This window comes from Heteronotia binoei, chromosome 2, assembly GCF_032191835.1.
Source record: "Heteronotia binoei isolate CCM8104 ecotype False Entrance Well chromosome 2, APGP_CSIRO_Hbin_v1, whole genome shotgun sequence".
Taxonomy (NCBI): Eukaryota; Metazoa; Chordata; class Lepidosauria; order Squamata; family Gekkonidae; genus Heteronotia; species Heteronotia binoei.
Window position 1 is genome coordinate 132,250,024 of NC_083224.1, and position 27,942 is coordinate 132,277,965.

Below are 27,942 nucleotides of genomic sequence, written 5' to 3' on the forward strand. Positions count from 1 at the left end.
ATAACAGACGGATGTGAGGTGTCCCAAATCAGGCCAGCTCAAAAAGAAGCATTCCAAAGTGTCCACACGCTCCCCCGCAAGCAGTCCCCATCCTGTCCACAGGGCAACTTGGCATGATCAGACAGCTGTTGCACACCATCCCCTGAAGTGTGGTTCAGGCTTTTTAAAAATTCACTTTTGGTTATGTGCAGGTGCTCTCAAGCACCCATGCACCTATGCACTTGAAACCAATCTTTTTAAACAAGAAAGGCTAGAAGCAGCTTGGGGCAGCTTGGCAGGTTCACACTGCCAAGACGCCTTGCTTGTGTATCCAGACACCAAAGAAGCAACTGGCGTGCAGCTCAGAAATTTGCTGCTATTTCAACAGTGGTAGCTTTTTGAGCTGCTCTGAGAACTCTGGAGGCTGAGGTGAGTATGGCATGGGGATGGTCAGCAGATGTGTGCATTTGGAAGGGTTTTTCATGTTGGTTTCTAAGGGTTGCCTCAAACCGCCTGTCTGTAATCAGCCTATGAGAGCCTATGAGAGCTAAAGCAGCTGAGATGCCCCTCTCTGTATGACTTGCTAATCCTTACCTGTTATTACACAGGACTGTGCCACTGTTTCCAATACCTTTGTTGATGAATACCCCATAGAGTATAAAAAGATATTGTTCATCATTGCCCCCAGCACTGCCATGGAAGTGCTAATGCAGCACATATCTGCCTTACAGAACATAGTGTTTATATAGGAGCATCAGAGGGGTACCAGTCAGGAGCTAGAATCATGTTCCTTTACTGAGATGACTGAACAAGCAGTTCCTTTGCACCTGCCATTAGTCCTCCATTATACACTTTCCTCACACTCATCAACAAATTCCACAAGGCCAGGAACAACCTGTATTTGGAACTTATGAACTGAATTCATGGGAACCAAAATATCAAGAACTGAATAAATATTCATCTTCTTTTGGCTTCTTAAATCCTCCCTTCAACAAAAGTTTGTAAGTACTCAAGTATTAATTGAAACATAGAGGTGAACACAGATAACAATAAAAGCATATTGCCCCCCCCCCAAGTCGGAATGAAGAGGCTGACATTGTATTTTGGGTAAACGGGACACTTTATTAAACGTAACCATATTATAACTTGCACAAGAGCTACCTGAAGCTGGACAAGCCCCAGGGTCGTCACACAACCCTTCCCTGTCCAGATGTGGGCATGCCAACCTGCCCCCAGCATGAGCCACTGATGTGGCTTATGTCAGGCCAGCCAGGCCAGATCATCCTACCCCACACTGGCCTCATCACACAGGAAGAATCAATTTTGTGGGGAGGCATCACATGATTGGCATTATGCAGCATTGAGCTGTGGAGCCCATCTGCCGCTCCTGCTGAACGCCTGCGCTCAACTGGTGCTGTGCCGTAGGTGCTCACCTGGGCTTCAGTAACCCCTTGCTCATTTTGCCAACGCCAATACCAAGCCTCTACTTAGGCATTAGCACCCACCAGGCGACCCAAAGCCGCCCAAAGCTCTTGCCGTAGGTCGTCTAGAAAGGTCCGGTTACCCGACTCTGACAGATGAACTCCGTCAGGTCTATACAGTGCACCACAGTCGGCCCGAATGGCCGGGTGGGCAAGAAAGATTCCCAAACCCTCCTCCATTGCCTTTTGCAGGGCCCGATTGGCCTTCCTCCTGGCCCTTTTGATGCCCATCGGTTCCCATGCAGCTCACCAGGCTCTGCGAGGGAAGATCGCAGACCACACTAGGCAGACCACGGACCACCTCCCCACGATGACCTGCAGGTCTGCCACTGCCTGCAGAGAAAGGGCCTTCTCTTTCATCAACCCGAGGTCATTCCCACAGAGGTGGATGACCAGTATGTTGGGTGGAGGGCCCCTCCTCCCCTGGAATAAGAGAGGCAGAAGCCCAGGCCATCGAAGCCCACGGCAACCCTGCCACTCCACTATGGCCCATTCGCTGAGACCAAATTGGGAACCAACTGGAGACCTCCTTGCGTAGTGGGCTGCCCAGAAACCATACTGTGCCCACAGACAAGAATCCGCAGCTTCTCCTGACGAGCCACAGCACGGAAAAAACAGTCAACCAAGAACATAACTTGCCCGCATGGTTTCCCCTGATCACACTGGGGAAAGCAAAGGGTGCACATAACAGCGGTAGGCAGCAGAACGCCACTGGCCCACTCTCTGTATTACACATCGCAGCCGCTGTGGAGGCCGCTCCAATCCTGAACGAGTGGGTGCCAAATTTGGCCCCCTTCAGCCCCAGTTTGTCCAATGCCTGTGCGGTTACCGTCCAAAACTGATATTTGTTCAGCAGGGAACCATCGCTGTGGCAAAATAATGGTCCCTCTGCCTCCCCTCTAACATGTACTGCTGCAGCGCTTTCACTGGGCACAAATCAGTCTCCCCACACAGCCTGAGTGCAACAGCTGCGCCCCTGCCCCTCTAGTCTGTTTTGAATCGCCTAATCCTCAATACAACTTGGTCGCCCATAAAGGTGACATCGCTGGCCCTTAAGGCATACTTAGACTGATTCCTGCGGGACTGGGACATCAGCTCACCGACTCTAAGGGCCTCAAAAAAGGCTGTCAGCACTGCTGTGTGGAACAGGGCAACTTTGTAGTGTGACGCACCACCTCAGGCCAAATCCGGCCCAACCCCTTGAGCATGGAGGGGAAAATGGGCTGCCGTAAACCTGCCCTTGACCCCCATTCCCAGGACCAACCCTCAAGCATCTTTTTGACTCTAAAATCTCCAGTGGCCTCAGTAAATCCTTGCGCATTGCTGACGAAGGCAAGGACCGCCAACTGCCCACTTATGGATTTGACTGCTAGCCCTCTTTCTTTTTGATGCACTAAAAACTGCATCAAATGGAGCGCGGGAACTGGCCAAATGTCCTGTAATCCCGCTGTGGTTCTAAATACCCTGAATTGCTGGGCAGTCCAGTTATACGCTCTTCTGGTACTTGGAGCCAAGGCTAACATAATTGCCCTACCGACTTCGGCCCTCCAAGCTGCCACAGGTCCTGGGGCATCCTGACCGGCCAGGGGTTGGCTTCTGAAGCCAGCTGGCGAAAACGCTTCATCTGTTGGTGAAACAGAGTGTCTGCCACACTGTTACAGACCCCAGGAATGTGCCTAGCCATAAACAGCAGGTTCAACTGAAGGCAGCGCAGCGTAAAAGCTCTGACCAGGTTCATTACTGGTGCAGATCTGGAGGACAATGAGTTGATCACATGGGCCATTGCCAAATTGTCACACCAGAAGTGCACCACATGGTTGGCTAGCTGATTCCCCCAGAGCCACAACGCCACAACAATGGGAAAAAACTCCAGAAATGTTAGGTCTCTGCAGAGCCTGCTAGCCAACCATACCCTGGGCCACATTTCAGCACACCAGGAAAAATACCCCAAAACCTGTGGAACCCGCAGCATCAGAAGTTATCTGGAGGTCAGCTTCAATTTGCATGTCCTCTTTCCAAAAGGAGATTCCGTTAAAGGATTCCAAAAATTTCTCCCAAACCTCCAGATTCTTCTACATGCCTGCAGTTATTCTCATTCTATGATGAGGTGAGCAGAGGGAACCCATTGCATCACATAGGCACCTAAGGAATGCCCTACCTGGAGCAACTACTTTGCATGCAAAGTTCAGATGTCCCACAGGCAGCTCCAGCTCCAGCAGAGACACCTTACGTTGCCCTTTAAGAGCTGCGAGCTGCCTCTTCAGGACTTGGACCTTGTCAGCAGGAAGCCGTGAAACTTGCTGAGAAGTGTCCAACTCAATGCCCAAGAATGTCAAAACTGGTGCTGGGCCCTCCGTCTTTTCGTGCGCCCGCGGTACCCCGAGCTCCTCCGCCAGTTGAACAAATGCTTCCAACAATCTGGCACATTGCCCAGAGCCCACCAGGCCCACAAAAAGAAAGTCATCAAGATAATGAACCGTTTCCATTAACCCAGACTTAACTTGGAGCACCCATTCCAAAAAGGAACTGAATCGCTCAAAGCCTGCACAGGAAATTGAGCAGCCCATTTGCAGGGCTCGGTCCATGAAGTATTTGTCATCGAACATAAAATCCAGCAACTTGAAATCACTGGGGTGGATGGGTAGCAGGCAAAATGCTGACTTAATGTCACATACATCCATTTCAGCGCCCATACCACACCCCACACACTACTTTGACCGCCTGGTCAAAGGAGGTGTATCTCACAGAACAAAATTGATCGGGAATGGCATCATTCACCGAGCCCCCCCCCCCCGCCAGGGTAGGGCAGGTGGTGAACCAGGTGCCTTCTTAGGCATCACCCCAAGGGGAGATACCTTCAGATTGGGCACTGGAGGGGCCTCGAAGGAGCCAATCACTCATCCCTCCTTGCATTCCTTGGCAATTTTTTCCCAAACCACCTGCTCCATTCCCATCACAGAACGAAGATTGGACGCCATGCAAGGCACCTGATGGCCCTGGTATGAAATCCGAAACCCATAGGTGAAGCCCTCTAACAAATAGATTCTATCAGCCATTACAGGGTACCCCTCCAATAACCACCTAAGTACTTTCAGATGAATGGGGCTGGGACCCTTTTCCAGGCTGTGTTATCCCCACCCCCTGTCCACTTGGTGCAGCCTTTTGGCTTGGCTTGGCTGCATGAGGAAAAGGACATGTGACCCCCCCCCCCCCCCGCAAAGTGTGCATTCATGCTTAAATTTACAGGCTTTACGCGATCACACGCCCTGGGACATAAATTCCCAGCATAGCAGTCGGGGTTGAACCAACTGGCCCACTACCGTGCAAGCTTCTGACGTGCTCTGCAGTTCCTGGACCAGGTGGCCACTATCAGCCTGATCACCAGCATTGGGTTTAGCTGGGGACATCAGCTGAAGCCACAACTGCTGGTTTATCTGGTTCCATGGAAGAGACGGGTTAATCGCTGCCCTCATTTGAAAGGCCTCATCATATTGTAACCAGGCCACCCTGACAAAGTTGGTATATGCCTGGTAAATGATGTCACAGTACTGAAACAAAGGCGTTGCCCGGAAAGGTTGCGCCCGTGCAATAACACCAGCGTAGATCAGAAAACCTGGCAGCCAATTGGCCCAGGTCCTGTCCACCTTCCTGCATTTTAATTTCTCCTTCTCTTTTTCATCAAGGTCCTCCTTCTTCTCCAGCTCCCTGTATAGCAGACTGAATACATCCACGTATTCGCCCTGCAAAATCTTTTCCCGGGTGGCCAGGGTCAAGGTCACCTAACGGCATTGCCGTATCACCAAAGGGAAGGGCCTGAAATGACACTGACCTTTATGGATTGGGCAAATAGCCCCATGTGTTCCACTGAGAGGTGGGTCAACCTGCTTGTTGTGGTATCAGCATCTACCCTCCCCAAGGGAGAACACCAGATGATGCCTGCACTGGCACACCCTGTGAAGGTGTTGCCGCCGTAACCCCCACTTGTGATTGGACAACCCCCCCCCCCCAAGCCACACTGGCTCGGACTCTGATGGGAAGGCCCAGCCATTGCCCATGATGGTCCTGGCTGTCTGGGATATGCCCATGGTGCCCCCTGCCCCAAAAGGGGTGAAGAAATGCCAGCAGGCCCCGATCCCATTGGTGGTGAAGGTTGACACCAAGGGCCCCATGGCCAGGTCTGCACCTGTTGTGACTGCAGGTACTTACCTTCACTCATTGACGGTGCAACCGCTACTGCCACCGGTGCTGACTGGACTGGCCGCTCCTGCTCGATGGCCACCTCCTGGACCTCTACGCCTCCACCTGACTCCTGGACCTCGATGGCCATCTCCTGGACCTCTACGCCTCCACCTGACTCCAATTCCTCGTCCGACTCTGTTACCTGGGTCTGTTCTGCTGCCCACTCCCTAGTGACACTGCTTTCCTGCAATACAGTGAGTTGTGCCAGTACCTCCCTTTTGAATGTCAGTGTTCCTGACCGCCCAGTGGCTCTGCAGCTCCCGGTCCAAGCTGAACCCCTTTCCTGCTCCAGGGCCCCAAGCCAATCAATAATGGCCTGCCGCATCCAGCTCGTATCAGCCTCTTCATTAGGAGTGGCTGGCTGCACCCTCTTCCTGGGGGGCCTGGGAGATTGTTTGCCCTTAGGGTTTCCCTGCCCTTTCTTTGGACCCATTTGAATAATGGGGGGGGGGGGGGTGAAGGCAGACCGGCCCAGGAATGTCCAACCCCCTTTCTGACTCAGCGCCCGCACACCGTGAATTAGGAAGACAGAAAAAAGGTGGTGGCGAATGTGGGGAGGAGTGGGGGGAACTGTCCTGTACCCACCCACCTAATCGGGCCCGCTTCCCTCCAATAAGGTCCCATCAAATCTCAAGCCTCCCGGCCTAAGGACCCACCACCCAGACACAAACCTTCCGCAGCCCCGAACGGCCGATAAAAAAACGCTCCCTTGCAAACTTCACAGCGCCGAACCACCACCACTCACCTGACACCTCGTCCACCACCACCTTGTCCCTCATGCTCGAACTTTCAGCCTGGCTGCACTGACGTGCCACTGCCATTGCCGAGAGCCGCGAAGAACTGTGTGGCTCGGGGCCGGGTCAGGACTATTATAGCCCCAACACTCTGCCCCTCGCCGGAGCCCTGGATGCCCGGGAAGTCAGTGTAGCCTCCTCCACCGGCAGGGAGGCAAACACGGCCTCCCGGCTATGGCCGCTGTCGCAGCACGGCCAAAGAGGGGCCGAATAACTAGAACTGCCTACTGTGTCATAAGTAGGAATATCACTACACCAACCCAATAGAATGTACTTAGTACATTGCAGCCATTGCTGCATTTTTATCTGGAGAGAATGCTATAAAAATCTTGTTTAGGGTCCATTTTAGTATATAGAATAGGCAAATATGGAACCTTCTTTGGGGGATCATAGAATCATAGAGTTGGAAGGGACCTCCAGGGTCATCTAGTCCAACCCCCTGCACAATGTAGGAAACTCACAAATACCTCCCCCTAAATTCACAGAATCTTCATTGCTGTCAAATGGCCATCTAGCCTCTATGATGATGGCATCACACTTGTGAATCACTTCATGCAGATGTCATATTTCATTTACTGCGTAGACTGGCATCTACCTCACCCTGTCTTTATATTATAGCTTCAATACATAGCATGATTATATGCTGACATGTACATGACACAGAAGCAGCCAAAACAAAACCATAATTAACTCCACTTCTGGCTTCTGCATTTCTGCTGCTGCATTTGTTTTTACACTCCTTATTTCCATGGATCCCACCAGCTATTAAATTTGCAGGTCTTCCTCGAACTTGAGACTCTCACGTCCACAAATCCAGCTTCACAAATTAGGACCGAAACACATCTGCTTTCTCTATTATGATAAAGGCTTACCTTATTATCAGCATACCTATTTAACATGATATCCTATTGAAAGTTATGTGCCATACTTTGAATGAAGGTGTTTATGTTTAGGCATGCTAACAGGGGTTTTTTTTTCTTAAGCAGACTTGCTCAGCGTATGAGTGACCAAACCAAACATCACCAAGCAGTTTTATATTGTGGCATGCCATGTGCTTGACCACTGCCTTGTCTTTTTGATCCCAAGCACATTACAGGAGAAACATATTTGGCTTGATAGGTCACAAGCAGTGTTCCCTCTAAGCTAAGTTAGTGTGAGCTAGCTCAGTTTTTTAGCCTCTAGCTCACACATTTTTTACTTCACTCAGGAAAAATGGCCCCAGAGCAAGCGGATTTATGTAGTGGCTCACAACTTTAATGTCAGTAGTTCATGAAGTAGAATTTTTGCTCACAAGACTCCACAGCTTAGAGGGAGTATTGGTCACAAGTTGTACAAAGACAATTCTGATTTAACTCATCATGTAATGTGCTAATCATGTAATAGAGTAATGGTTTGCTTTTTTAACCTACACTGTGGATAGGTTTCCCATTTTTGGACTTCTCAGTCAAAAATAATTGGCAAATAATCATTGTATTAGTGCCAGGATGTCTGAATTCCTGCCATGAATAACAAGGTGACATCCATTAATACCATGAAGAGATTCAGGCCAGCATTGTCCAAGTACCATCATAGCCCCAACCACTGATGCTCTTTGTTGGCCACTGATTAAAGGCCCACCACAGCATGCCCAAGTCTTTAAAAATAAAGTGAAGAAACATACAGTTGGTAGAAGAAGTGGGGGATTTTTTTTCCAAAACTTACTCAATTGGAATAACATGTCAGTACCAGTAGCATCACAACATATACATCATTATTTTATTTGGCAGAACATGCAACAGAAAAGAGTTGACATGAAACCACATGTCATTATAGTAAAGTGGTGAAAAAGGCATGCTGGTGCATTGGTTTTTGAAACAATGATGTTTTTTTACAGACCTTTTTTTTTTACTAGTCAAGTTACAGAAGTTATAATAATACTTAGCTCTTACTAAGAGCTTTTCTTCACTTCCTCACAGCACTTTATGGAGGCTATGTAATTAATCTTCACAAAACCCCACAGAATGCTACAAAGAAAGCTGGTGTCAAAGCAGGAATTATGCACAATGGTTGCCAACTCTGGGTGCTCTGTTCTCTCTGCTAGATGATAACTTTGCTTTGGTTATCCAGAAGAAAGATTTTTAATGGCCTGTTCAGACTATTTTGAATAGTGAAGTGATAATTATCTATCCAGTCTGCTTTCAGATATCCTCATGAAAATGGCAGGGAGAGGCAAGTGTGATCACCCCACCACATTGTTAATCAATGGCAACATTTCACTGCCTACCTGATCAAAACAATATTCTAACACAGTGTGATGATATTGTAAGGAAATATGCACTTGGTTCCTGTTAATCACTTTATTCTCATTGCAACCTTTGACAATCAAAAAATTAATGGTGCAACAAAACTTTGTAAATCATGTAGCAGCATAGTTCCTACCCCAACTGCTGCCTGGTTGCCAATCCTCAGTGATAATGCACATCAGAAAGCACCCCCTTCCATTAAGCCCAGAGAAGAAATCAGTGACGATATGTACTGATGGAAGGCACTGCTTGCTGAAGTATCAATTTGGCACAGTGGGAAAGGCAGGCAGGCAGCAGCAGTATGCATTTTTAAGTCTGTGAAGAAAAATATAGAAAAGGGAACAGAAGGTGCATGGGGAAATGATGAAGGAAAGAGAAAAAAGGCAAGGAATGGATGGCACAAGAAAGAGAGTAAGAAGGTGCTTACAATGGCAAAAGGGCAAGTTATGGAAACCACAAAAGCTACAAACAGCAAATACTAATAATGCTGTCAGACCAAAAGCTGCTGGACCAAAAGGTCTCAGGGAGTGGAGCATGCCAAATGTTGAAAATGTCAACAGGGTCCCAAGTTGGGAGGCATTTGAGAGCAGGAGGACAAATCGCATAGGATGGTCTAGGCAGGGCATGCAAAAACTAACAAGTAGGTGTCAAGTCTGAATATAACTTTGGCTCAACCAAAGAGCATGCTGGGTAGAACCAAAGTAGAACCAATTGCTGCTAGTGCCTCTCTGCTCCCCCTCCCTTTCTTAGAAACTCTCCCTGCTTTGAAATGGTGATGTGTGAAAAGTCTTATCTGAACCTTCTCAGCTCAGGCCCGGGGGAGTCCTAGGAGCCTGGTACAAGGCCACTACATCTAATCAACATGAGAATGTATTAGTAACATCTATGTGTGAATGTCCCCTGCACAATTTCCCTGCCTGTAGGAATGCTTTTGAAGTACTCTTTATATGCAATGTATTTACTGTATGGTTTCAGTCTCTTCAAGCCCTGGCTTAGGCCGCAAGCATTCAGTATCGATAAACTAGTTTCTTTGTATCTACATCAACTCATTATTAAATCTGCAGACTTGACAGTAGGACTACTGGATGTTCAAGCATACTTCTAAATTCTGTGGGTTCTGACAAGAAACATGCAAACTTTTGCAAGCTAACATTTGAAGAACCAACAAAATATTTGAAGAACCAACAAAATGTTTCTGTCTCTGTCAAAGAAATTTGAACTGGAATTCAAGCAGACTTCAGACCCATTTGCTGTGATCATTTCTAGAGGAAATACCATGGCTTCAGGTTGCATCAGGAGGTTTCCCCTTTTGTCTCCAAAATCCTGGTAAACAGTGTGTCCACTGATGTTTTTAAAAGGTTCACACAACAATATCTAATGCTTTTCCGAACCTAAATTACTCCCATGCATACATGCTGGTACTGCATTCTGTTCCTTTCATCTAATCTCCTAGGAGGAAATAAGACAGGTATCACCAGCCTGCTTTGCACTCAGTAGCACCAGCTTTCCAGCTGCAAACTGGAGGATGTTGTGTCTTACCATACTTTTCAACAATATCAGGGCTAACTCTATGATTTTTGGTGCAAATGACTTCACTGCCCCCCCACCAGACAAAGAGGAAGAAGACCCACCCATACTGTCCAACATAGGGAAGGAGTATGCTCACCATGGGCCACCCACTGAGTCCAGGAGTGCAACCCAGACCCAGAACTGTCATTTGTCACTGTAGCCCCCGATGCTATGGGACGGCAACAGAGCTGGTTTTATCAGCCCTCCATCTCTGACATTCTAAACTAGGTGATAGCCTAAGTATGCCTAATTGCCAGTCCAGTCCTGAAAGTATATGTTATGGCAGAATGTTTCATGCAGAACTACAGTTCAGGCAGTTTTTCTGTACTTGATGTAGACATATATGCTGGTTTGTGGTAGCAGATATTTGCTGAATCAACTCAAGGGGAAAAGCAGGTTCCCAGCTCAGCAGTTGCATCCTTACTATTATTGGAAACCTCTTTTTTTTCCCTTTATAAAGCACATATCCAGTTCAGCCACCCTCATATCATTTCTTTATTTCCTTAATTATTTTTGTAACTTTTCCTAGCCAACACTTGCACTTACTAGTCTATATTACTACACTGAGATCATGTCCTCTCTGTTCCATAAATCTATTCTCTTTTGTGAGATAAGACTGTTTGTATCAATGTTTTGTCTTGTGTGATTTTTTTTTTACTGTGGTTGAGGCATCCACAGATCTCTGGTGAGTCCCTTAGCCTATCCCTTGGAAAATATTCTTATCTAGAAAGCATCAAATCTGCACGGTATATTGTCATTAATTTTGAGCCTAACGTGAATTCTGTTGAAGCATTGCATTTTGTTCCTCCAAACAAAAAAAATTTAGAGACTGAGCATCTTGGTGATGTCTTGTCAAATTACACTGGGTCGTGAAAGCTGAGGCAACAGACCAGAAAAGGAGGCAGCTCAACTGGACAATTGCTTCTACCCTTACCCTCCTGCTGGAAAAGGCTCAGCAGTAACACACAGAAGCAAACTGTGTGAAGGATCATCAAGATATCCTAACAAAGAGCAAGTAGGAGGCAATCATGACTGACTACTGAAGAAAATGCAATGAAGTAATACAATCCATGAAGAAAGTTGGGTCACAGTACAAAAACAATCACATCAGAAAGAGACAAAATGACACTAACCATGATATAAGATAGAAGTTTGAGTCCAGTGGCACCTTTAAGACCAACATAGTTTTATTTAAGGTATAAGCACACTTCTTCAGATACAGTGAAATGAAATTTCCTCAACCGTTACACATAGAAAGAGAAGTGGTGTGAGTTGCCAGGAAGAGCCAATTAGAGTCAAAACAGAGACAGAAACAAAATTGGAAAATACTAGTGCATACATATAGGTAGAAAATGAACAGTAAATTATTATACACATAAGATGAAAGTGGAAAGCAACCAACATGGATTTTTTTTCTGTGAACCAAAGATAAAATATATACCAGAAACATGGTTCATCAGTTTTCCAATATTCTTTGCAGCCTTTCATGGCTTGGACCTTGAGACCATTCCACAGCATCCAGGTTCATTTTAACTAATCACACCACAAATAACAGAGGTATGGGGTAATAAAGAGTTCCCAGCCCATAAGCAGCTGTAGAATAGAAAGACCATGACAGTCAATTAATTCCTGGTGGTCCAATTGATTACACATATTTTGTAGAATAGTAGTCAAATATCCTACATCTAGGGGCAGGAGGAGAGATTCTTGCCTGCTGCCCACTCTCTACTCCATATTCATTTGCTGTTATTTGTATTATACCCTAGACTGTGCTTTAAGCTCTTTTATTTTGCTTTGTTTCCTACAGCATTTTTCTTGAAAAATCACTTTATTCCCTTGTCTTCCTCTCATTTGGCAACAGCTGACCCTGGCAGCCAGCCCAAAACATGGTAAATGACAAATCACTACCAGATGAAGCCCTGTGAGCATTTCCTCCAGCCACAGAAAACTGGGAGGCCCAATCAAGCTGCTGAAGTGTCAGAGAATCATACTGAGATTAGCCATAGCAAGTTCTCATTGCTTTTGTTTTGGGAGACCATCTGACATGCCTCAAAGTTCTGTGATTTGAACCAAAGAAAACCAAAGGAAAGGCCAGCCAATAAACCAGTATCAGCTGAAACTCATTCACTTAATCGTGTATGTATCAGTTAGTTTAAGGTAAATGCAAACTAAAAACTGTTGGTGTTTTCATCTTTTCCTGATACTGTAAGATTAAAACTACTAGTGAGAAGCCTCTGTCAGAATTGCATAGTAGACAATTTTTGTTTTACAGTGTTTTTAAATTCTGAAAAAATTTATATTGTATGGCTTATGGGTTATTAAACCTAAATAAACTGAGCTGAACTGTTGGCTGTGCTGGATTAAAAAATATGGAACTTCATGCAGCTAACCAATGTTACAAGGGATTCTTCTGATATCAACATGGAGCAGATTCATAAGATCAGTTTTATCAAAGGAGAGCTGTATGCATTAATTCTCACTGAAGACAAGCACATCAAAGGAAACACCAGATCAGCACTCTAAAGTATCCTATATACATATAAATCTGTTTTGTCTTGGCAAATCTGAGCTCCCTCATTGGTTGGGACTGTGGTGAATCAGCCTTTGGCCCATCAAACCATCAATCAGCTGTTCTTGTATTGCACTGGCTGACTTTGCTCTTTTCCACCCACTGCTGGCCCCAGGGCAGACAAGGATTGGCCCTCTGGGGAAACTGCTAGGCAGTGGCTGCTGCTAAGCAACTAACCTTGCTTCTCTCAGTAAAAAGCAACCAAGACTGGTTCTCTCATTTTTTTAATTTACATGTTGTTAATTTTAATGGTTTTCTCATTAAAAGGCAGAGGAGGAGGCCATTTCAAGGCTTTTGAGCGAGAACTCATTGGTTGACTGCTCCTCTCTCCTGCCCAACTGGCTGTTGCTAGCCAGCCAAGCTGATCTCTCAGTCAAAGGCAACCAACCTTGCTTCTGGCAGTTTTAGGCTTCCCAATCCCCAGGTCCCAGCAGGGGATCCCCCAGTTTTACAGGCTTTTCCCCATCCCCAGCCAGCTGGCTGTCAGGGGGAAGCCCTGTCCCCACAGTCATCATGTAGTTCTAGAGCTCTGGCAGGTTTAGAAACCTGCAAGCAGGTCGGTTTTTCAAATGTGTGCCTTTAAAGTTGAGCAGGAAGCAGGAAACAGGAAGTGCTTCGTGGGGAATGGTCAGCAGCAGTTTTGTCAGAGCACAGACGCTTTGTTTCTTTTGATTTCGTTTTCAGAGCAAGTAAAGTTGTGGAGGAACCAGACCCAGTAAGTGTGTGTGAGAGGGGGGGGGGGGGCAGGGGATTCCCCGGTTTGGAGGCCCTTCTCCCACTTTAGAAAGTAGGGGGGGAGGGAAATGTCTACTGGGCACTCTATTATTCCCTATGGAGAACAATTCCCATAGGGAATAATGGGGATTTGATCCATGGGTATCTGGGGCTCTGGGGAGGGATGTTCTTTGAGGTAGAGGCACCAAATTTGCAGCATAGCATCTGATGCCTTTCCTCAAAACACCCTCCAAGTTTCAAAAGAATTGGACCGGGGGGGCAATTCTATGAGTCCCCAAAGAAGATGCCCCTATCCTTCATTATTTCTTATGGCGGGAAGGCATTGGAAAGGTGTGCAGTCCCTTTCAATGTAATGGCCAGAACTCTCTTTTGGAGTTCAATTGTATTTGTTCCAACGTTGCTCATGACTCTACCCCCAATGTCTTCTGGCCCCACCTCCAAAGTCTCCTGGCTCTGCCCCCAAAGTCCCCAGATATTTCTTGAATTGGACTTGGCAACCCTAGGCAGTTTATGGCTCTCCCTACTCTCCCATTGGCTAAGCCACCTGTCACTCTGCTTTGCAGAGGAGAGAAAGAAAGCCTTTCCTGAACTGGCTGAGGGATGGAGGAGGAGAGAAAGAGCCATAGAGAAAGCCTTCTCGTGATTGGCTGTGGGAATGAGTAGGAGGGAAGGCTTTCTCTTGATTGGGTGAGGACTCAGTTGATTGACTGAGAACTCCTCCCTATCCTCCTCTGAAAGGGAAACACAGACAGGGGGGAAATGGTGTCCAGCAAGCCAGATACAGAGAGAGAGATAGGGAGGGAAAGCGAGAGACAGATTGAAATCCTGAGTTTAAGACCTATAACGTTATCAGAGAGAGCGAGTGTTGATCTGAAAGGAATCACTAAAGCTTCTGAGGGAGAACTAATTGGGGCCAGTCCTAACTATGGCTGCCAGTTCCAGGTTGGTGGGAAATTCCTGGAGATTCTGTGATGGAATTTGAGGACAGCGTAGAAGTTAGGGCTTCAGAGTCCGACCCAGGTTCCAGCTATGGAAGCTGACTAAGTGATTTCAGATCAGTCACAGACTTTCAGCCTAACCTATCTCACAGGGTTGTTGTTCAGATCAAAGTGGGGAGAGGAAAATTATGTAAGCTGCTTTGGTCCCTACCACGGTGGAGGAGACTGTCCTTTCCCTAGGTGGAGACTGCAGGGAAGGGGAAGGCAATGGAAAATCAGATGGACAGATAAAGGAAAGGAAATAGGTTTGCCAATCCCAGGTTAGGAAATTCCTGGAAATTTAAGAGGTGGAGCCTGGAGAGGGTGGGGTTTGAGGAGAGGTGGGACCTCAGACAGGTACAATGCCATACACTGCACCCTCCAAACCAGCCATTTCATCCTTGGGAACAACTGTTGCCAATCTCCAGGTAAGGGCTGGAGATCACTCAGAATTACACCTGCTCTCCAGATGGCAGAGATCAGCTCCTCTTGAGCGTGGGGGGAGTGAATGTCTTCACTTGAGTGGGTGGGAAGAAAACAAGGGTGGGGGCACTTGCCCAGAGCCTCTTTTTAGAGCTGTTGTATTTTTCTCTTCGATAGGCCTTATTGCTAGTTATCTGTAATGTACATTAAACTTATTAGCAGCTCCTACCTTGAAACTTTTGCCCATGTTCATCAGTCTCCAATTCTCTCTTGATCACAACTTTGCAAGTCTCTTCTCTTTTTTGACAACCCTTTATGAATGGTTTTGCCTTACATTTCATCTTGCCTTTAACCTTCGCTAAACATAAAAAAAGCCTTGCTGCATCAGACCAGTGATCCATCTGCCCCAGCATCCCATTTCACACAGTAGTCAACCAGTTTCCTTGGAGGATATAGAGGTCAAGGCTATCCCCTGATTTTGCCTCCTAGCACTTGATTTCAGAGGCTTACTGCTTTTGGATATGGAGATTCCCTTTACTCACCATGGCTAATAACTATTGATGTATCTATCCTCTATGAATCTGTCTAATCCCCTTTTAAAGCTGTCTGTGAAGCCCTCTGTTCAATTAAACAATTAAGTAAACAAGTATTTCTTTTTCTCCTATACCTATTGATCATCAACTTCATTGGGTCCCCGTGAAGCCTAATATTATGGAAGAGAAAAACCTCCTGCTAAACTCTTTCTCCAGCCCATGCATAAATTTTATAAATTTGCTTCATTTTATCTGTGCAGCCAGTCACTTTGTTAAATTTGTCCTCTAATTTCTTCTAGCAAGGGCCTACATAGGTACAGTATCCATCACACTTGTGACTAGGAGATACTGCAGATTTCACCATAAATTTCCAGCAGTTGCCATTACTGTGTTTGAAGGTGTCAAGCATGAGCAGATCGTTTAGCCTGCTTGGTTCATGCCCAGCAGCCATAAACACATGCCAGATGCACTCTTTTCTGTTTGTTTTGCAGAACCGCACACACAAAGACTTGATTGTGACCATCACTACATCCACTAGCAGTGAAGCCCTCAGTTCAATTAAACAATTAATTAAGTAAACAAGTATTTCTTTTTCTCCTACACCTATTGATTATCAACTTCATTGGGTCCTCATGATATATTATTCAGCTGATATATTATTCAGAATGATGGACTGTGTGGGTAAATAAAGCTTAATGTTAGTGTTTGGTGATGCACATTGGAACAAAAACTCCCAGGTTCAAGCATATGATGGTGTGTTTTGAATCCCAAAATGATTTTGGGATTATAACAATAGCTTGATAAAAACATCAACTCGATGAGCAGCAGCCATGAAAAGGGCAAATTCCATGCTAGTGATTATTAGGAAAGGAATTTAAAATAAAACAACTTAATATTGTCTTTGTATGAAGCATTTGTCCTCGTACAAAGCAACAGTGTGCCCACATTTGAAATACACTGTACATTTTTGGTTGCTGTATCTCAGAAAGGATATTGCAAAGCTGAAAAAATAAAACCAAGATGATCAAGGGGTTGGAACAACTTTACTATGAGGAAAGATCAAAGAGTCTGGGCCTTTTAAGTTGAGGGGGGAAATGAGGGTTAAGAGAGATGACTGCAGCTCAGTCCCTCCCAGCTCAAACACTGCCAGTGCTCAACTGCCCCAAGATCAATGTGCAGTGCTGGGGAGACGGGACTGCAAGCAGATGGGGCTGGTTGCTATCATCCAGGCTTCCTCCTAGCCTAGACACTGCTGGTGCTGTGTTTATTGTCTCTGACCATACTCTTCTTTCCCTCTTGACAGCTAGGAGAAGAAAGTGAGAATGATGGGGCAAGAGGAAGGGGAGGCCGCAATACCAGCCCAAATACCATAGTTCCCCCCAAACAAGTGGAAGAGGTGGCAAGGAAGAAAGGGAGGACAGGGGCAGCAACTCAAACACCACCACACCCTGCCCTTGCCTGTCCTGTCTTTCCCTTTCAGTTGCCTCCCCCCCCTCCCAAAAAAAAGCAAACTGCCTTCTTTGTCCATCTGGCTCCTTTTCCTCTGTCATTGGCCTCCTTCAGCCTCACTCACTGAAGTTCCCCAGGCTGTATATATACATATATATGTATACACACACACACACACACACACAAACACACACACACACACACACACACACACACATATATATATATATATATATATATATATATATCAGAATCATTTGTTCTTCTGCAAACCCAGGAATTTCCTCAAGATTGTAAAAACTTCTCCCTTCTCTGTACATAGCCCTAGTCCACAGATTTAATAATCTGCATTTTGTTCCAAGTTCAGAATTAGATAGATTGTATTCTGATTTCAAGAGATTAAGGTCTTGAATTCTGTATTGGATCCTGCAGATTTATTCTGCTAAGGATAGCACCTTCTTCTGACACAGCAACCTGTGCTGGAGGAAAGTCCTATCTCCAACAGAACAGGCTCAAAATCTAGAAAAGGGGCTTATATATCTGTATTGCATCCAACTATTTTATACCATAAGGAATGGTAACATTACATTAGGGTAAAACTAAAAATGATCAGGGCTGAAATCATTTTTCCTCATAGCTTGAAGACTGCACAGCTGTAAGTTTCTCAAAGGTTTATGAAGAAAATTCCTCAGATTTCTTTAGGGAAAATATATGACAAAGAAATATATGCAGTGTGGACTAGGAATTTTTTTTAAAAAAAAAATTCTATTCTATAAGCCATACAATTTGTTCTTCCAAGACCAAGGAAAACTCCCTCTACATGGGGAAGAGTGGTTGATTTTGTGGGAAAGTTTAGAAGATATTGAAATGTTGTATATACAAAAGCTAAATGCTCACAGTTTGTAAAGCCTATTTAACTGTTTTCAAATTTAGTTATCCCTCACTTCAAATTTGATTCAACATCCATAGCGTATCATTAAGCAGACAAAACTGTTTGCTGTGACCAATTAGTGGTTATGTGGAACAATGTTGATTTACAGTTACTACTGACATGCTTAGGTGCCTTTCAGGCTGTATGGTGATGGGTTAAGTAGACAAAAGTAGATTCAGCTCCAGAAAAGAGCAACTTTTGATATGTTTTTGCAATATCCATTGAATTTATAAGTTATAAACTTACTTATAATAAAGCAGAGAAAACTGCGTGAATGTGATCAAGAATAGAAACTATTTACTTTGGTCAACAATCATATTTCTTAGATGCTGCCTGTTTTCACAAGGAATGGTTATCAGGTTTTGTATTTCTTCCTTCTGTAAAGTAAGTTTACATTAACAGAGCATATGTTAAAATGGCTCTCTTTGCTTTTTTTAAATTAAGAGGTAATACAAACCAAATTAAAATCAAATTTGTAGTAGCTTCAGACTTTATCAAGAACAGGTGGTAATAGAAGGAGAAAGTAACATTTCCGCATGACATCAGAAAGAACTGCCTGTCCTCCACGGTGCAGTGGCATCACATCAGGAGCTCACAAGTTTCAATGCAGGGGAAAATGCTCAGATTCTATAGCAAAAAGTGCAAGAATTAGGAAGTATGAGGCTCTTGTGATTCCTGATGCTAAAATATTTCATAATATCAGTCATCACCAAGAATGTATCGATTTTGGGGTCATATCTGATATTATAGTCAGATCACAAAATGATAACACTACTGTACTGGTCCTTGTCAAGGTGGCTATGCAGTACGTGTTGTACTTCTCCATTTCCAGCTTCTCCCTGCTGGGTTGACACTCTCTCAGTACTGATCATGATACAGAGAGGTAGAGAAAGAGCAAATGGCATACTTGCAACTTGCAAGTCAAATGTATGAGGGAGCAGAGTCCAAATGACATTAACCTATGGAAAGCTCCTACTGTAAATACAGCCTTCACAAGCTGGTGGCCTTCTTAGTTGGTTGGTCAAAGGTCTTCTCTGTTTAGCTGCATGAGACAAATGAAATGGCAGAGTCCAGACAATAAGAAGCAACTGTCTTGCTGTTGATTAGTGCAGGCTTTTCTTGTTTTTCTAGTTTTAATTTCAGCTTTTGCCCAGTCTTGCTTCCCATTTCCTGTATTTCAGCTAGTTCCTGAAGGTGTTCCTGTATCATATGCTATAAGATATGTAGATCCTGGGTAACTGCTGTAACAGATGATTTTTAGAATCCTGATTCTGAGTCAATATTTCTAATCCTGTATTCAACTCTTTATCTTAGAACCAACTCAGCACAGCTGTCCTTCATTGCTCAACCCTGAAAGGACCTTCAACATCTAGATTTCACAGCAGTTTATAACCAAAGCATAGCCCTGACTTTCAGCTAAACCCTTCCCTTTTTAGTGTTTTCAATACAATATATTAGAACTACACTATTCCATATTCTGATCCTTTGATGAGTTACACTGAAATCAGGACTAATTTTCATGGTGGGAGGTCTGACTACATGAAAGAGAATATCCATTTTGACAGCTAAATTCCAACGGTGGCTACTGATGGAAAACCTTTCAGGGAAAATATCTGTAAAAACGGGTTTCTGGCTCTTTGCTGTTATTTTGTTTAAAGAATTGCTCTTCCCTGACATGTTTTTCTTTCTTCTGAATGTTCAGGAAGTCTAGTCTGTTGTGAGAAGTAATTCTACTACATCATATTTTCAAGCAATTTACAAGAGTTATCCTTCACAGTTAGTCCTAGCCACAGTGCTCACCCAGCTGTTAGCCTAAGCCATTGAAGCTTGCCTAAATATATTCCAGGTGAATTCCACAGCCATCCTGGACATTTCCTTAAAAGCAAAGAAGTACTATAAATAGTTAAACACACTCACAGCAAAACCAAGAAGTTCTGATATTTCAGAGAGATGGAGATGAGGTCCCAAGTCTAGACAGTACTTTCCTGCCTCAAAGGAACATGTGTGGTCCAGTGGACAAAAGAGAAAGAAGACCTGTCAAACCCTATTGACCACAGGTAATAATAGGTGGTAATTTCTTCTGATAATGTCACTAAAAAAGGAAATCCTACAGACTAAACTCATTATAGTCTCAGGAAAATGTCAAAAGGCAGGGAAGTAAAAGGAGACAGTGTGTTTTTGCAGGAGTGGACACTGCTGCAGAGCTGCTCAAGATAACAGTACAGTGCAGCGTGCAAAGGCATGATGACTCTTGAAGGGGACTGATCAAATGATCTATTGAGATTCTCAAAGCCAACACATGATCCAAGGTTTTTAATGCCTCTGTAAAAGTAGAAAGCAATATCTCCCATGTTCCCATAAGACAAAGCATTGCAGATGCTAGTATGAAGTTTACGCAGGTCATGGTATTTAAATGAGCACCGGCAAAGCACTAATGTGTCCAAATATATATCCCTTTGGTTAATCAAAGCCAGAAATGTGATTAGTCAGCCTACCAAAAAACACTGCATACCCAGCCCTGAACCTTAGCCCCACCTTCCCCCAGCAAATGTAACTTTTCCACCTTGGGAACATGGTCAGACCTGGTTCATTCTTCTCCTGACATCTCATAGTCCCTGTGCTAGTGAAACAGAAAGTATTTTTACATTGGCAAGAAGATAAGTAGGATCAAACTGAAGTTCTTGTAATCGAATTATTACAGAATTCAAAACATTTGCATACTATTTGTTATGTGATTCATGCAAAACAGGGCCATAGAGGGGTTCACAGCAGGATTTTTTTGATGGGGGGGCAGGGAGGCCACCTGGTTCAGCAACCTTCAAGGCTGAGATTTTCTGGGGAGAGAAATTTGAAAATGTATGTCTGTGGGGGGAGGGTAGTCTATTCACCAGGAGGAGAAACTCCGTTGTGCCAGCTGCTCTTTGGTCAGACAGAAACATGGCTTCATCCCATTGAAAGACATATTTTGCCTGGGTGAAATGTTGGGATGAGGGGAGAAGGCAGGCAGGGTCTGCCATTACCCCTTACCCCAAACATCGGATGGAAACCTGGACTCTTTGAGCCCCCAGAGAAGACATTCCTAAAATCCTGGAAACAAATAGTCTGGGACTTCCTGACAGTGTCAAGGCTTCAGTCCAGATCTGCTGCTCTGTCCTGAGCCCACTGTGCACTCCAGTTTCCCCTCTTGCCTTGTGGGAAGGGCAGTCTTTTCCCTTGGCCCCCTCCCCCCCAGATCATAGGGACCCTACAATTAGGGCAGTGGGGGGGTCTTCTCCCTCCCTGATTCTCTTTTTGCTTTGTGGAAGCTTGTCTTGCTTGCTGCTGGCCATGGCACTCTCAGAGCTGGTCCAACAGGGCCCAGCAGAACCCACTGCTCCCCTAGCACATTCCCTTAGAGGAGTGCCAGAAGAGATGGGACATTTTGGAGGGGGGAGGTCAGTGACTCAGTGGCCATGACCCTGCAGGTGAGGGGCATGCTGAGAGAGGTGGAAATCTGCCAGTCAGTGGCACCTGTCCCTCTCCAACTCATCTGGCTCACTGGATTTCCCCTCCCAGTCCTGTGCTCCCCATGGTAATTGCGTAGGCCATCTGTCTTGGGGATGGTGGGGAGAACTGGAGGTCTCACTCACTCTACAGACATGGAGGGGGTGACTTGTAGCAAAGGGCAGCTGGCCTGCCTTGCTCTCTCTTGCTGTTCCTCACTTGCCCCCTCCCAACCTCACCTCCCTAGTGTTTGTTCCCCTTGCATACCCCTCCCCTTCCCCTTTGGTGGTTAGTGATAGGGGAGTGATTGATGGGACCAGAAAGGTTACATGGGAGTTTGATTGGTGGAGCCTGGACCCCCTTTGGCCCCTCTGTAGCTACGGACCTGGTGCAAAGCAACATGTATCAGTAGCTGATAATCCAGGCCCCCTGTTGATCAGTACAGACTAATTTTTGATCCAACTCTCTAAGCTTTCCTAGGGCCAAAGGAGAATTTGTTTTATGATATGGGAAGTTCAAATACCTTCAACTGTGTAGCACACTTATTACAAAAGCAAAAAATTATCTGCAGCAAATAACCTCTAGTTTCCCTACCCTTCCTCTTAAATATATTGTTCACTGTTCACAAAATACAGTGAATGAAAGTACAATCAATGTACACTATACACTGATCAGCAATATAAGAGCCTTTTAGATCAGACTGTCTTCAGAATTCAAATTAGGGTTGCCAACTCTGGATTGGGAAAATCTGGGAGATTTTTTTTTTTGAGGGGAGGAGAGTCTTTGGAGGACAAGGCAGCTGTTTTCTTCAGAGAAACTAATATCTATAGTCTGGTGATCAACTGTAATTCTGGGAGATCTCCAGGTCATTCCTTGAGGTTGGCAACCCTAGTCTAAGTTTAACCTGTAGGTATTTGAATACTTACTAAATAAAAAATTGGGATACAAATATTCCTAATAAATTGGCTTGCAGAGCTTGGTGTGAAGTGATGACATAATTGTTTAGTGCCAGAACCAACAAGCCTCCTGCACTGCTGAGGCTGTAAAAGACAACCCTGCCTCTCAGGGTTTTGGGGGGGCGGGTTGCCAGAGGTATATGAGACAACTAATAGAATTCATATTCAGGCTTCACAGAAGCCTTCAATGTTCTTGCCCATATGTGAAGCAGATGGACTTCATGAAATCTGTATGGTGGGCCTCAACGGTAGGGTACAAATTTGAATAATAAATGAAATACTTCTTGCATGATGTCCAGCTAACCCAGATGTACTGCACATGCTCAGGAGTATCAGAGAGATTTTGGTAATGCTTGCTTCTTCATAGTGTGAATCTCTTCTGCATCCAGAAAAAAAAGGGGAGATTGAGAACCTGATTCAAAGTTGCATTATTTTTGCAGTACTTTCTGGATTATGTGGGCCTCCATGCCCAGTAATGATGCCATAATTTTGGCCAATACCTACAGATATAGAGAAGGCAACCCATAACTGATTTTTCCACCAAACAGACACATAACTGAATTCCCCTCCCCCAAACAGACATAGGTAGCCAGAAAATCAGTTTGGTTATTCCAGATTAATAATGCATTATAAGAACTTCACCCATCTCTACTTTAAACCAATGACCCCTGCCAGTACTTTAAACCAATGACCCTAATAGCAAAGATATGTCAAAAATAAAGCATAATTATTTAAAATACAGCTCTTCGTTGTTATGTTACCCAATTTGACTCCCTGGTCTATCCTTCTGTAAGAATGTACACACACACACACACACACACAAGAAATAGCTGGACAGAGATTTTCTTTGTTTGCTTCCATATCCCCAGTTTTGGTTATGATCATTGTCATCATTTCGCTACATAAACAGCAGCGCAGTGGAGTGCCAGAGATTTGATTGTAGAATAATGGAATCCTGTCTTTTGAGACTATGGGAGAAGTAATGCTGCCTCTCAATAGAGGTCCTGAAACTCAGTGCATGATTTTCCTGTTTTAACATTGGTCATAGTCAATAAAAGCTTGCAAAATGTTAAAGAAGTCTTCAATCTGAGTTAAGAGTGTTTTTTATTACACATCTTAACTCCATCTGAAACAGACCCAAAAATAAGATGAGACACCATTACCTCATTTTTTTTCTGCTAAATTCTTGGGATATGTTGGTGTTGAGTTTATGAAGTATCTAAGTCTTTCACTCTTGTTTGGCTTTCATGCTTCAGTGTATCATTTATTTTGTCATGAACCACAGTTCATTAAACTCAATCACTTTATTACCCACATATACTCTTGTGGTTAAATAAAAATATCACAGACAACATTTGCATTAGTCTTTAAATCTTTTACTTATAAATCATACGTATATGCTTTTTTTTTTTTTTAAACAGCACTAAATTCTTAAAACTCAGCAGTCAAGTGATGCAGAAAATATACACACACCCCTTAGTGACAGTAGAGTTCAGGCTTGTTCAGCACATTGCTGGATAATACCTGTGGTAAAAAACCTGCATAACTACTATTGTCAAAAACATGTTGGAATGACAACAGACTCATTCATTAGTCACCTGGAGGAGGCTTTGAATGTACTATCTGGGGAATTAAATAGGAGTCAATTGCACCTTTAAGACCAACTTAGTTTTATTCTGAACGTAAGCTTTCATGTGCATGCACACTTCTTCAGATGAGAAATGAGGTACAGTAAGCAGAGCTACATACAGCTGGTGGGGTTTGGAATGCCAAGAGGTACAAAGTTAAAATCCAATAGCAGAATAGTAAAATTAACAAATTCAGAAAACCTTTGATCTGGGTTGTATTAGCGTGGGAAACCATAAAACAGTAACATGTCAGATTGTGAGAATGCCTGTTAATTATTCTATTGCTAATAAATCTGGGTCAAAAAGAGGGTATTTCTTTCCCAGAAGTTTTTCCTGTCCAACTAATTTACCTTTTAACATGTAACATAAATATATACATCATTCTAATTTGCCATTAGGAAAAAATACATTAAAATATAGTGGAAGATGGGTTTAGTATATGTAATGAGATAAACAGCCAATATCCCTTGTTTGAGTTTGTCAGTACAAAAGCATTATTCTGATAAACATAAGAACATAAGAGAAGCCATGTTGGATCAGGCCAACGGCCCATCAAGTCCAACACTCTGTGTCACACAGTGGCAAAAAATTTTATATACACACATACACTGTGGCTAATAGCCACTGATGGACCTGTGCTCCATATTTTTATCTAAACCCTTCTTGAAGGTGGCTATACTTGTGGCCGCCACCACCTCCTGTGGCAGTGAATTCCACATGTTAATCACTCTTTGGGTGAAGAAGTACTTCCTTTTATCCGTTTTAACCTGTCTGCTCAGCAATTTCATCGAATGCCCACGAGTTCTTGTATTGTGAGAAAGGGAGAAAAGTACTTCTTTCTCTACTTTCTCCATCCCATGCATTATCTTGTAAACCTCTATCATGTCACCCCGCAGTCGACGTTTCTCCAAGCTAAAGAGTCCCAAGCGTTTCAACCTTTCTTCATAGGGAAAGTGCTCCAGCCCTTTAATCATTCTAGTTGCCCTTCTCTGGACTTTCTCCAATGCTATAATATCCTTTTTGAGGTGCAGTGACCAGAATTGCACACAGTACTCCAAATGAGACCGCACCATCGATTTATACAGGGGCATTATGATACTGGCTGATTTGTTTTCAGTTCCCTTCCTAATAATTCCCAGCATGGTGTTGGCCTTTTTTATTGCAAACGCACACTGTCTTGACATTTTCAGTGAGTTATCTACCACGACCCCAAGATCTCTCTCTTGGTCAGTCTCTGCCAAGAGAGAGATACACTATCCTAAAAGAGAAATATATTGAAATACTGTGGATATATCGCCATACTTGGTGAAAGTGGGTTTAGCATACGTAATGAGATTAAAAAAAACAAAACAACATCTCTGTTCAGTCCTGGAGAGGTGTTTGTTCCAAATTTCATAATAGTTTGTAATTCAGCAATTCCTCTCTCCATTCTGTTCTTGAAGTTCTGAGAGTGGGTTTAGCATCTGTAATGAGATAAAAAACCAATATCCCTGTTCAGTCCTGGGGAGGTGTTTGTTCCAAGTTTCATAATAATTTGTAATTCAGCAATTTCTCTTTCCATTCTGGAAAAGCATTGCCCTTCAGTTCTTTACATTGGGCAAACAGGACAAAAGTTAAATGGACACAAATCTGACATCAGGAATTACAGAACTGAGAAACCAGTGAGGGAACACTTTAACCTTCCAAAGCATTCAATGGGTGACCTCAAAGTAGCTGTTTTACTGCAAAGGAACTTCAAGAACAGAATGCAGGGGGGAATTGCTGAATTACAAACTATTATGAAATTTGGAACAAACACTTCCCCAGGACTGAACAGGGATATTGGTTTTTTATCTCATTACAGATGCTAAACCCACTCTCAGAACTTCAAGAACAAAACTATTTTAACTTTGTACCAGTTGGCATTCCAAACCCCACCAGCTATATGTAGCTCTGCTTACTGTACCTCATTCCTCGTCTGAAGAAGGCTCTTGCACCAGTCTAGTAGTACTGCAGGGGTGGCCAACGGTAGCTCTCCAGATGTTTTTGCCTACAACTTCCATCAGCCCCAGCCATTGGCCATGCTGGCTGGGGCTGATGGGAGTTGTAGGCAAAAAAACATCTGGAGAGCTACTGTTGGCCACCCCTGCAGTAGATCGTTGTTGGTCCCATTTACAGAAACTAGGTTAACAAAAACATTCTCAAAGACCCACACTGAAACTATGGTAAAGTCTGCACTCAGGTCTCTTAAAGTCAAGTTACCATTCTGTCTATTGACCGCACTGTCCTTCACTACTACTGCTATTCCCATTATTATCAACAGGCTGGTGATTTCTGGATCAATCACAGTTCTGGAAAGCATCATTTTTTTTAAATTTGACATGGTTATGCCCTATTATATCTGAAAACAGAAACTGTTACCATATGTGCTCCCTTTCATGTGCATTGACACATCTGGACTCTCTAACTTGGGTTTGGGACATTTGTCCATAACCAGTTTGGGGGAATTAAGTTCAGTGTTAGAAAACTTCTTCAAGCTTCCACAGCCTGGCTAGCTTGGAAAACTGACACATTCACCATTTAAGGGGGAGTAGAACATGTGATTTAGGGATCTTTACCTGGATAGTTGGCAAAAAAGCTCAAAGTACATGTTATAGACTACCAATAACTACAAAACAACCAGATCTTTTCCAAAGCAAGTTTTAGAATTTATTTAAGATACTCAAATATAAGAACAGTGCAGTTGTTGTGTTCAGGAGGAGATGCATAGGAAGAGTTATATGAGAGGAGAGAAAGAGAAAGTAGAAGAGAGCCAAGCCTCTTGTTCAGTAATGTTTCACCATGGAATGGCCACCAGGAGGAGAAAGAGAGGAAAGAAAGGTTTGCTGGTTCCAGAAGAAAAAAAGAGTGGACAACATCTAAGACAGCAGAAGGGTGAGATTCATAATATTGGCTGGCAGAATAGTTTTAGAGACCAGCACAATAGAATATCAAAGAGATTATTGTAAACTCCAGGAATTCAAGATGGGTCCAGGATAAGAACTGGTGGGTCTCCTGACTTCTGGCTTCCCAGAAAGGTAACAAAAGGTGATTAGATCCAGGCAGAGAGGACAAAAATGCTGGCAGGGTGGCTTCTTCATGCATGTCTGAGTCAAGTTGGTAAAGTCAAGGTCAGTAAAAGCAACTGAGCCCACTTGATTGCTTGATAGTAAGATTTTATCCTCAGGAAGACTTGTCCTTGCTGATAAAATTACATAGATAATCTAAGTGTCTAGCTCTGCAAGCCCCTGAAACAATGGTAAGGCATGTAGATGTCCCATCAGTCATTCAGTCCCCCATCACAAGTTTTGGCCGCACATTAGCATATCCTGAGGAGAGCCTTGATCTTGCCTTCTCCAATGCAAGGCATTGCTAGCTCCTAACGTGGCTGCCAAAGTGAATTTAACCAAGATGGAGTCAGATCAGACAGCACACATCTGGGAACTGAAGCACTGGTAACAGTACAGAAAGTGACTCAGTCTATAATAACAACTCCTTCACCAATTCTAATCTTCAAATTCTAAGGCATTCCCCAAAAAAACTCACTATTGTCATTATCCCTGATTTATTTTTTATCCTAGACTGGAGTATAAAGTAATTATTTGCATTATCAATGCACACTGTATATAAGCACCAATAAGACTTAATCTGTTGCTCAGTCTTGGAAGTTTGGGGGTTGCAAGTCAACCCCCATTCTTCAAGTTACAGCAAAAGCATCTATACAATAGACCAGTTTGGTCACCTTTTATTTGAGTATAGTCAGTTTCCATCCTTACAAACTCAGAAAGGAATGATTCCTAGTGGTCTATGCATTAGCAAATAAATTGTATGCATTTTGAGCACCAGCAGTTATTTTAAAGCTTAATGGCTTATCTAAAATTACTCAGTTATAACAG